Here is a 12,416-nt window from a genome sequence, read left to right on the forward strand (position 1 = left end):
ACCTCGAGCTCCAGCCGGCCTACGTCACACGTCCCGCCTTCGCCACGCACGCAGAATAGAAGAGGATCTGCTGGACCTCACCGGAAGTTCGCTCACCTCACCACGACGATGTGTCAGTCAGGTCAATGTTCGCCCTCAGGGCAGGACGGTTTGGGTTTTTAGTTGTGATGTTTGAGGGGGCTTATTTTTTGTCGTGACACTTTTTAAAGGAGTTGATAGCATTCTAGAAGTTTCAAGTCTTGTACTGATATCTTGAAAGCCTGACTGAACTAAGTGCTCATTCGTTATACCATATTGAGCAACATCATTGAAGACATTGAAGCACACCTGTAAATGTTAGAACTAACGTTAGCAAATAAAATCAGCCACTTTGAGGAAACAGGTTTGTAACCACATATACCCTCAGACATGGGACAATTAAAAAACTGAAAATTCTGTCATCATTTACTCGTTATTCACATGACACAAACCTGTTTGAGTTGCTTTTTTCCTGTTGAACACAAAATAAGTTACCTTGAAAGATGTTGGAAACCTGTAACCATCAATTTCCATAGTAGCCTATTTGTTTTTCCAATCATTAAAGGTTTCTTTTTCAATATGGTTTGTGTTCAATAGAAAAAGGAACTCGTAAAGATTTGGAACCACTTACGACACGTAAATGGTGAGTAGTTTTTCCTTTTTGGGTGAACAATCCCTTTAATTACACTTAAAATATTTATTATGCTGCTTTAAACTGGCCACTTTATTAGGTACACCTGTCCAACTGTCCAAATTTCAAATCAGCCAATCACATAGCAGCAACTCAATTCTTTTAGGCTTGTGGACATTGTCAAGATGATCTACTGCATTTCAAACTGAGCATCACAATGGGGAAGAAAGATGATTTAAGTGATTTTGAATGTGCCAGAAGGGCTGGTCTGAGTATTTCAGAAACTGCTGATCTACTGGTATTTTCATGCATAACCATCTCTAGGGTTTACAGAGAATGGTGTGGAAAAAACAAAATATCCAGTGAGCGGCAGTTCTGTGGGCGCAAATGCCTTGTTGATGCCAGAGGTCAGACTGATTCGAGCTGATAGATAGGCAACAGTAACTCGAATAACTACTCGTTCCTACCGAGGTATGCAGAAGAGCATCTCTGAACACACAACACATCAAACCTTGAAGTGGATGGGCTACAGCAGCAGAAGACCACACCAGGTGCCACTTCGGTCAGCTAAGAACATGAAACTTAGCCTACAATTTGCACAGGCTCACCAAATTTGGTCAATAGAAGATTGGAAAAATGTTGCCTGGCCTGATGAGTCTCGATTTCTGGTGCGACATTCGGATGGTAAGGTCAGAATTTGGCGTCAACAACAAGAATTCTTGGATCCATCCTGCCTTGTATCAACGGTTTAGGCTGGTGGTGTAGGGGATTTTTTTTGGCACACTTTGGTACGATTAGTACTAATTGAGCATCATGTCAACGCCACAGCCTAGCTGAGGATTGTTGCTGACCATGTCCATCCCTTTATGACCACAGTCGCATCATTGATGTGCAGTCGATAAATGTGCAGCAACTGCTTTATGCTGTCATGTCTATGTGGACCAAAGTCTCTGAGGAATATTTCCAGTACCTTGTTGAATCTATGTCACGAAGGATTAAGGCAGTTTTGAAGGCAAAAGGGGTCCAACCTGGTACTAATAAGGTGTATCTAATAAAGTGGCTAGTAAGTGTACATTGCACGTTACAAACACATTCAAAACGTGAAGACGGGTAATAGGATCCCTTTAAAGCTTAAGCTCACTCCAAAATTAAAATACAGTCATATTTGTTTATTCTCTGCCTCAAACCTGCAATAGTTCCATTCATTAAAAAAGTTTTTCCTTAAAACAAGCAAAATAATCTGCCAGTGGTGTAACCAAAATAATAGGGTTTTCATTTTGAAACAATATTTTTTGCTCACCCCATTGCCAGATTATTTAATGCAATAACTCACTTAATTTTGAGATATTATTTTTGAAAACAAGACGATATTATTTACTTGTCTAAAAAATCTTTTTGATTTTGTTTTTTAGATATTTGAACTAGAAACAAAACATGCATTTATTGCAGTATATTTGAAAATCTGCAATCTGAGGGTTCAAAAATATCTAAAAATTGAGAAAATCAAGTATAAAGTTGTCTAAATGTAGTTCTTAATGCACGTTAAGCAAAAAAAAAAAAATGGTTTTGATGTATATTTACAGTATGAAATGTACACTTGTCGGTCATTATGAACAAACTCAGAATTAGTTTTGATTTGACAAAAGAACCAATCCGGTCAGGCTTTGTTGGTTCCATGATGATCATCAGTCTTTCCTGTGTGTGTTCCAAACAGTTATATCACCCTCCGAAGGGCATTTCAGAGTGAAAACAATCATGGCTGCCTTAGTGTTGTTCCAAATTAATGTGCTCAAAATTGGCTACTTCAAATGACCCTTTAAAGGATTTTGAAGGATAAAACTGATAGACACTTTGGACCGTGATGCTTTGAGCTGGGAAGTTGTTTGGTGTTCCACACTGCATTCATTTCAGAAGGGCTCATCCCTATGCTCTAATCCAGGGAGTCAAACTCAGTTACTGGAAAACTAGAGCCCTACAGAGTTTAATTCCAACCCTGCTACAACCCACTTAAGCTACAGTCAAACTGGGTTTTGAGCATGCCAAATTCTGTTGTACAGCAGGATAAAACATGTCAATGGGGCAAAAAGTGCAGTGTGACTGCAGCTTTGGGACCCAGTGGAAGTCAATTCAGGCTTTGATTCTGAGTTCAGGAAAACCATGCACATAAAGGTGTTACATCATTATTAAAGAGCCTTGAAACTGTGAAATCTCATGAGGGATTGAGTACAATTTAGTTATTTTAACACATCCATGAAGGAAAAAGATGACAACTAATAAAACAATTTACTTTATCAGTGCAAATTAAAGTTCTGAAGTAACTTTTTTTTAAAAGTTGATAATAGTAATACAGGCTCAAACTAAATCTGAACTCATATGCAAATTTATCAAAGCTTTATCTAATGAATTTAAACTCATTTATATTGTTACACAATATAATTATGGGTTCCAGGGGCAGCGGTTTCAGCATGGAACCTCAGACTCCTCTCTTATACACTTCCTTCAGCTCCTTCCAAGACATCCCCAACCAAGGCATGAGACATAGTCCTTTCAGCATGTCCTGGGTCGTCCCCCGGGTCCTTTTTAGACATCTAAATATTGAGACCACGTCATCTCTAGAATAGGTCTTAGTACTGCATTCATCATAACCACGATTTTATTCTTTTTCCATTTCAGAATGGATAGATGTGAATTTATATAGCAGTGCATAAATCCTCATATTTCATCACATAAGTAATAACGTGTTCTTTTCTTTCTATCACTTACAGTTTACCACTAAACCTAATGTCAGCAAAGCCTATCCATCAAACAGAAAAGGGATGTACTTGTTTAGACAGACACAGAAGTCAAAGTGCATGTTTAACTGTACTCCAGTGCCAATAGTGTTGTTTGTGATTAAGTTCTTTCCTCTGGGCCCTGGTGCTGATGTAGTACTGCATGGGCCTGGAGCAACTCAGAACCATTTCATGGGTGAAGGGGCAGCCAACTTGTGTCTACAAAGCTCTCGTCACCAATGTCATTTTAAACGAACTTCAATGTGGACAGATATGTAATGAATATACAGTGGATCAAAAGTAGAAAGTTTTTAAACACTTGACTTTTCAATGTGAAAATGATTTAAATTGCAGGTTTACCATGCTAATAGAACTGTATGTTATTTTTTAAATAACCAAAGCAATTCAACAAATATCCTTGATTTCGTGGAAAACACAGTGATCACAAAAATGGCAATTTGATCACAAATAAAGATTATAAATACAATTTCTGAAGGCCAGAGTAGTCATAAATGAGTAGTAGTCCTCTTATAGGCACCCCAAGTGTCTCAAAGGGTATCACTGGTCTCTAACAGGACTGTTTTTTTTCAGTTTGTAATTTTTTTTTAATAAATCAAATTAATTTGTAGCAAAAAAAAAAACATTTACTGGCCACTTTATTAGGTATTTCTTATTAGTACTGGGTTGGACCTATTTTTGCCATCAGAACTGCCTTAATCCTTTGAGAATAGATTCAACATGGTATGGGAAATATTCCTCAGAGGTTTTGGTCCATATTGACTTGGTAGCATCACACAGTTGCTGCAGATTTGTTGGTTAAACATCAATGATGCAAATCTCCCATTCCACCACATCCCAATGGTGCTCTATTGGATTGAGAACTGGTGACTGTGGAGGCCATTTGAGAATAGTGAACTCATTGTCATGTTCAAGAAATCAGTCTCATATAATTGGCGCTTTATGACATGGAGCGTTATCTTGCTGGAAGTAGCAGTATCAGAAGATGGGTACAATGTGGTCATAAAGGGATGGACATGGTCAGCAACAATACTCAGGTAGGCTGTGGCAATGGCACAATGCTCAATTGGTACTAATGGGCCCAAAGTGTGCCAAGAAAATATCACCCACACAACCACCACTGCTGATACAAGGCAGGATGGATCCAAGCTTTCATGGTGTTGACGCCAAATTCTGACCCTACCATCCGAATGTCACCTGATTTCTGTCAGCAGAAATTGAGACCAGGCAACTTTTTTCCAATCTTCTATTGTCCAATTTTGGTGAGCCTGTGTGAATTATAGTCTCGGTTTCCTGTTTTTAGCTGACAGGAGTGGCACCTGGTGTGGTCTGGTGCTGTAGCCCATCTGCCTCAAGGTTAGATGTGTTGTGCATTCAGAGATGCTCTTCTGCATACCTCAGTTGTAGCGAGTGGTTATTTGAGTAACTGTTGCCTTTCTGTCAGCTCGAACCAGTCTGGCTATTCTTCTCTGACATCAACAAGGCATTTGTGCCCACAGAACTGCCGCTCACTGGATATTTTCTTTTTTTTGACCATTCTCTGTAAACAATAGAGATGGTTATGCATGAAAATCTCAGTTGATCAACAGTTTCTGAAATACTCAGACCAGCCAGTCTGGCACCAACAATCATGCCACGTTCAAATTCACTTAAATCACATTTCTTCCCCATTCTGATGCTCGGTTTGAACAGCAGCAGATCGTCTTGTCCATGTCTACATGCCTAAATGCATTGAGTTGCTGCCAAGTGATTGGCTGATTAGAAATCTCCATTAACAAGCAGTTGTACAGGTATGCCTAATAAAGTGGCCGGCCTGTGTTTATCAGTCTAAATAAGTTCATATAGATTTCACTTAAACATGAACAATTTAACGTCAGTATGTGTGGTTCACTGCTGCATCCTTAAAGGTTTTAATAACTTAGCAGATCTTTGTAAAAAGATGCATGCAAGCGTGTCTTGTTGCTCAAGAGACAGACAAGCCTATTACAGAGCCCTTTTGAGTAATAAAGAAAATGTTTTTTCCAGTGGCAATGCATTCAGATAAATTCAATTCAAATGTGTTATTTGAAAATAGTCTTTCACTGGACATCCCTAGCCTCCCACAGACATCATTAATCTTTACCTGAAATCACTAGTCTCTCACAGACATCACTAGTCTTTCACAGGGCATCACTTGTCTCTCACATGACATCCTATTCTCTCACAGGGCATCACTAGTCTCTTACTGACATAGTCTCTCACAAACATCACTAACTTCGCACTTACCTCACTATTCTCTCACAGGACATCAGTTTTTCACAGGGCATAGTCTCTCACACGGCATCACAAATCTTACTGATATCACAAGGGTCCCACAGACATCACTACTCTCTCACAACCATCAAGAGTCTCTCACAGACTACTCTTTCACAGATGCCACAAGTCTCTGTGGTGTGGATGACAGGCATAACAAAATGAGTGATGAACTCAGAGAAAGAACTACATTTTGCTGAAGGAGCTTCTGATGAACATTTGTAATACTGTAACTTTTTTGTCATGTGCCTCAATAAAAGACTCAACTCCTGCTGCAGCGTTGAACCGATTGATCACTGAGAGTCTTTGAATTATCCTGTTCTCTCCTGCATTTATTTTTCGTTGATGACCAGCATTTTTTTTTGTGTGAGTTCAATGAGTTATAGTGAATATAGTCTAGGAATCCCTCATTTGTATTGACCAACTTGTCTGGCTGAAATGGTCATCCCTTTTGGCATTCATCTGGACAACCTGTTGTGGAAGGGTTTCAGTCACTGTTTGTAATCTCGCAATCACAAGATTCAGCAGGAAGCCAGTTACAAATGGTTAGTCAGACATTACAGGAATTTGCCACCATGTGCCAGATTAATACCAATAATTGGAAGCTATACAAATGTAATAAAAATGATAACTGGGTCAGGCAGTGTGTATGATAGAGCCCTGTGTTTCCTGTACATCAGCAATTCCCAAGCCCGGTCCTGGTGTACCATTGCTCTGCACATTTAGTATTTTTATCTTACCATGAGGTTTTGTTCCATTCAACAATATGCTCTGTGAAATCTGACATCACAAGATATTCATTCATTCATTCATTCATTCATTCATTTATTCATTCATTCATTCTTTTTCTTTTCGGCTTATTCTCTTTATTAATCAGGGGTCGTCACAGAAGAATGAACCGTCAACTTATCCAGCATATGTTTTACACAGCGAATGCCCTTCCAGCTGCAACCTGTCACAGGGAAACACCCATACCCTCTCATTCACACACATACACTACGGACAATTTAGCTTACCCAATTCACCTACAGCGCATGTCTTTGGACTTGTGGGGGAAACCGGAGCACCCGGAGGAAACCCATGCAAACACCGGGAAAACATGCAAACTCCACACAGAAATGTCAACTGACCCAGCCGAGGCTCGAACCAGCGGCCTTCTTGCTGTGAGGCGAGAGCATCACCGTGCTGCCACAGGATATTCTTTCATGGTTTATTTTCAAAGTGTAACCTTGGGAGACGTGATTTGTATGCAAGCTTGATGATTGCGGTTAAGTAACCCTTCACGCTTCTGTAATAAGTTTTGGCTGACTACGCTGCAACAGTGCACTGCAAAATTACAAACTGAAGCAAACAGTTCAGCCAGTTTCTTGTGTGCAAGGAGTAGAGATCAGTGACCCCATATAGGCAACACATTGAGCTTAATACTTTTTCTTCTTGGTGCACTCTTCTAATGAGCTAGTTATCCTAATTAGGTGTGTTAAACATGAGAGACATGATTGGTTAGAATATCTCATGAGAAGCTACTCTGATGTCATAAAAACTGTTGATCTGGGTTTGAAGCTGAATGAGAAGCTGCATATGGATATATCTTTTAATTATAAAAATTCTCTTTGCCTTGGAGCATGCTTATAGACAGAGTTGGGGAAAGTTAGTTTTGAAAGTAATGCATTACAATACTGAGTTACTGGCGTCATGATGGCGCATTGGGTAACATGATCGCCTCACAGCTAGAAGGTTGCTTGTTCGAGCCCCGGCTGGGTCAGTTGGCATTTCTGTGTGGAGTTTGCATGTTCTCCCCATGTACGCGTGGGTTTCCTTTGGTGCCCATGCGCAATTAGCTAAACTGGCCATAGTGTATGTGAATGTGTGTATGGGTGTTTCCCAGTGTTGGCTTGTGGCTGAAAGGGCATCCGCTGCGTAAAAACATATGCTGGATAAGTTGGCGGTTCATTCTGCTGTGGCGACCCCTGATTAATAAAGGGACTAAGCCGAAAAGAAAATGAATGAATGAACTGAGTTACTCCCCAAAAAAGTACTTAGTAACTTTTAATGGAAGTAAATGCGTTATGTTACTTTTACGTTACTCTTTCTTACCTTTTTTCTGCAATTAAAAACACACTGTATAACCTTTATTTACCTTAATAATTTAAGATAATGTTATCTTCTGAGAACTTCCTGAGCTTAGAGCTCTACATGCTATATATACAGATTAATGAAAGTTTAAATAAATGTGTTTGATGCTTTCCTACTTTTTCTCTTATTAGTGAAGTAAAATGAGCATTGAGACAATCCCTTTTGACCTTTCTTCCATGCATTAAGAATAATGACAATACTTCCAATGCAGAAATATAAGGCTCTGCCATCTTGGTTTCTGTTTGTTTCTGCAGGGAGAAAATTCTCTCATTGAGTGCGAGATTCAATGTTAATTTGAATTCAGCAATTTGTTTTTTTAAAAGCGAATTAATTAAACTAAAAAATAACTTAAATATTATTACTTAATTTTTTTTGTGCGCTACTTGTTGCTTAGAAAAGTAATATTATTATGTAACTTGTGTTACTGTAATGCGCTACCCCAAGACTGCTTAGAGATAACCTTTAGACTAAAATATTAATAATATCACCCTATGAAAAATAGACTGATTTCAGGGGGGCTCTTATCCATTCAAACAGGATTAAGCCTTAATGTAGAAAATTACAGTTTGTTCTCTAATTTTGATCTTATTATAAAAAAAAGATGAGTTTAATTAACGCTATTATTTATTTAACTTTATTTATTTAATGGTTTAGTTAAAATATTTGGTGCTTTGTTGGATTATTTTTAACCTTTATTGGGTTATTCATTAATAACTCAACAAGTTAAATATTTGATGATTTGTTGGGTTATTTGTAACGTTTATTGGGTTATTTATTGATAGCTCAAGCAGTTGTGTTAAATATTTGGTGATTTGTTTGGTTATTTCTAACCTTTATTGGGTTATTCATTAATAACTCAACAAGTTAGGTTAAATATTTGGTGATTTGTTGGGTTATTTGTAACCTTTATTGGGTTATTTATTGATAGCTCAAGCAGTTGTGTTAAATATTTGGTGATTTGTTTGGTTATTTCTAACCTTTATTGGGTTATTCATTAATAACTCAACAAGTTAAATATTTGATGATTTGTTGGGTTATTTGTAACATTTATTGGGTTATTTATTGATAGCTCAAGCAGTTGTGTTAAATATTTGGTGATTTGTTTGGTTATTTCTAACCTTTATTGGGTTATTCATTAATAACTCAACAAGTTAGGTTAAATATTTGGTGATTTGTTGGGTTATTTGTAACCTTTATTGGGTTATTTATTGATAGCTCAAGCAGTTGTGTTAAATATTTGGTGATTTGTTTGGTTATTTCTAACCTTTATTGGGTTATTCATTAATAACTCAACAAGTTGTGTTAAATATTTGGTGATTTGTTGGGTTATTTGTAACCTTTATTGTGTTATGTATTGATAGCTCAAGCAGTTGTGTTAAATATTTGGTGATTTGTTTGGTTATTTCTAACCTTTATTGGGTTATTCATTAATAACTCAACAAGTTAGGTTAAATATTTGGTGATTTGTTTGGTTATTTCTAACCTTTATTGGGTTATTTATTTAATAACTCAACCAGTTGGGTTAAAAATGTTGAATTTCAACAGTCAACTGATTTAACTGACACAAAACAGCTGTATTAATATGCGTACGTAATGTTATTTTTGCGTTTTAAAGTTTATTTAAGCTCTAACGCAAAAATGTTTTTTTTTGTTTTTTTTTACGAAAATACCTCTCCATGTTGTTCCGTTTCACCAGTACTTTTAATTATTGATGATACAAAGGCGCGCTTCACAGCCGATCTATATTAAATGGAGAAAAAGCTTAAGTGTCTGGAACTTAAAATGTAATGGAAATGAAGCATGTTTGTTATTTATTTACACAGCCATAATTATGAATTCATAGTAGTACTAATAATAGCAATAGTAATACCAGAATGGAAAAAATAACACTTAATCAAAACAACCCATAATTGGGAAGGTGCTGTAATAACCAATAGTTGGGTTATATGTTGGGGTATTTTTAACCAAACTATTTTAACTGAGTATGCAACAAGGGGCGGCGCAGTGGCGCAGTGTGTAGCGCTGTCGCCTCACACCAAGGTGATCACTGGTTCGAGCCTCGGCTGGGTCAGTTGGCATTTCTGTGTGGAGTTTGCATTCGTGTGGGTTTCCTCTGGGTGCTCCGGTTTCCCCCACAAGTCCAAAAGTTATGCGGTATAGGTGAATTGTCTCTAGTGTATGTGTCTGAATGAGCGTTTACAGGTGTTTCCCAATGATGGGTTACAGCTGGAAAGGCATCCGCTGTGTACAACATATGCTGGATAAGTTGGCGGTTTATTGCGCTGTGGCGACCCCTGATTAATAAAAGGACTAAACCGAAAAGAAAATGAATAAATGAATGAATATAGGAATTTATACAACAAGCTAATGAGACCACTAGACCAAAAGGGATGGTTTACGGACATTTTTTTTGACTATTTACCCACCCTCAATGCTCCTAGTCAATAGTTACAGCCAGGTTTCCAGCTTTCTTTAAAAGGTCTTCTTTTGTGTTCAACAGAAGATAGAAACTCAAACAGGTAAAGAAAAGAGTGAGTAAATGATGACAGCTTTCAGTTTTGGGTGAACTGCCTTTAAAAGATCTTTTAGTCAATTATTTCTCTGTTTTTTTTTTTTTTTTGTTGTTTTTGTACATTTATTTGTTTCTTAATTTGTATGAATACAATAGAATACAGTCGATTTATTTGTCCCCACTCCTTCCATAAGCAAGTTCAAAGATAAGTTAAAAATTAACACATTGTTCTACTTAGTTTTGTTTTATTTTGTTTTGTTTTTTCAAACCACGTGTATTCTTTCACTGTGAGTACATTGTGATGTCTTGTATAGTCCACTAGAGGACAGTGCTGTAATCTGCTGAACCTGGGCTCATACAAGAGCTTTAGGTTTCAACAAAATAATAATTTTAAAAATAATTAAAATCATTACACTAGACAGTGCAGACCAGTCTGATACTGGTTTATGATGCATGCTAATTCAGATTTCTTAATACGTCGATTAAAATATAGAAAGGATGCTTAGGTCATGTGACAACTCTCGTTATATCCTTGAGCTTTGGGGATTAAATCGACCTACTTTTACTTAATTAGGTAGTGATTGGTCTTTTGTGTAATGTGCTGTCTTTAATTTTAGACAATTAGGGTCAAATTAGTTTCTTAGTATAGAATATATGGCAATGCGCAATAGAGTTCAGTGCCTTTAGTTTTTTTTTTTTTTTTTTTTTATCTGGGACAATCAGTGCATTCATGAAACTCTCGCTAAAGCTTATTTCCAACATGGAATATACAAACAAACAAAAAAGGAAATAGGAATTAGTTTGTTTTACTTTGATTACTGACTGGAATTCTGGCTCATTCTAGCAGTTCTGTGTTTATATTTCTCAATTCTTCCAACTCTAACATTATTCTCAGAATTGCTTGTCTCACAATTCTGACTTTTTACCTCTCAGAATTCTGACCTGACTTGAAGTTTATTTGACAACTCAGAGTTCAGATATTTTTTCTTGCAAATTTGCCTAGAACCTTTGCCCATAACAATTCAATATCACAATTTTTTTTGTTTTGTTTTTGTCAGAAATGGCCATTTTTCCTACACTTTTTCCCCTAATAATACTGAGCTTCTTTACAATTCTGACACGTGCCACTGAGAGATGCTTTACTGAAAAATTATAATTCTGTCATCATTTACACACACATTATTTGTTTCAAACTTTTATTAATGTCTTTTTTTCTGTTAAGCACAAAAAAGATATTTTAAAGAAAGCTGGAAACCTGTAATCATTGACTTTCATAGTATTTGTTTTTCTTACTATGGCAGTCAGTGGTTACAGGTTTTCAGCTTTCATTTCAATGTCATTATTTTGTGTTCAACAGAATAAAGAAACTCATAAAGGTTTGGAACCACTTGAGAGCGACTAAATAGTGAGTGAGTTTTAATTTAATTAATGAGTGAACGACCAATTTAACTTTGTAATGTATGAGTTAATTTGGCAGAATTCAAAGTTCTTTGACTTTTTCACTCATAGTTTCACAATTCCAATTTTCTTTGGACAGTTCTCACATTGTTCCCTCAATTCAGCCTTTCTTTTTTAAAGTTTATACTTCACAATTTTGACATTTCCTTACAGCAGTGAGAAGCTTAGTTTATATTTGGCAGAGAAACTCAGGGTTGTGAGAAAATGTCAGAACTGTGGTACAGAAAGCACTTTTCCACCACAAATCTGACGTTCCTCTTCAGAATTGTGAGTTTATCTTCAAAATTACAACTTTGTCTTGTCCCCCTCAAATCTTCAACTTTGTTTTTTTGCAACTCTGAGTTTATACTTAGGTATTTTGTCATCACTGCATCTCATTTCTTACCCTTTTTTCCTATTCAAAAGTGAAAAATCAAAAAGATGTTGTTTTTTTTATTGGATGACCCAAACAAGCCTCCTCAGACTTTCATACATCCATCAAACAGAAGTTCAAATTGTTCTTGATATAACCAGATACTGCTATCCAGCTGATATAAAACAGCTTTTAGCGCTGTTGAACTAACACTGAGAAGATTTAACTGCA

At 36.8% G+C, this 12,416-nt stretch overlaps 1 long non-coding RNA gene across 1 annotated transcript; it reads left to right on the forward strand.

Annotated features, from left to right (window-relative positions):
• The first annotated feature begins 103 nt into the window (after nucleotides 1-103).
• On the forward strand, nucleotides 104-5,972 carry LOC130242793 (uncharacterized). The gene is made up of 3 exons (XR_008839091.1): nucleotides 104-382; nucleotides 616-661; nucleotides 5,722-5,972. It is a non-coding gene; the product is annotated as an uncharacterized LOC130242793 (long non-coding RNA).
• Nucleotides 5,973-12,416: the final 6,444 nt, after the last annotated feature.

The sequence above is a fragment of the Danio aesculapii genome, chromosome 2 (genome assembly GCF_903798145.1).
Source record: "Danio aesculapii chromosome 2, fDanAes4.1, whole genome shotgun sequence".
Lineage (NCBI taxonomy): Eukaryota > Metazoa > Chordata > Actinopteri > Cypriniformes > Danionidae > Danio > Danio aesculapii.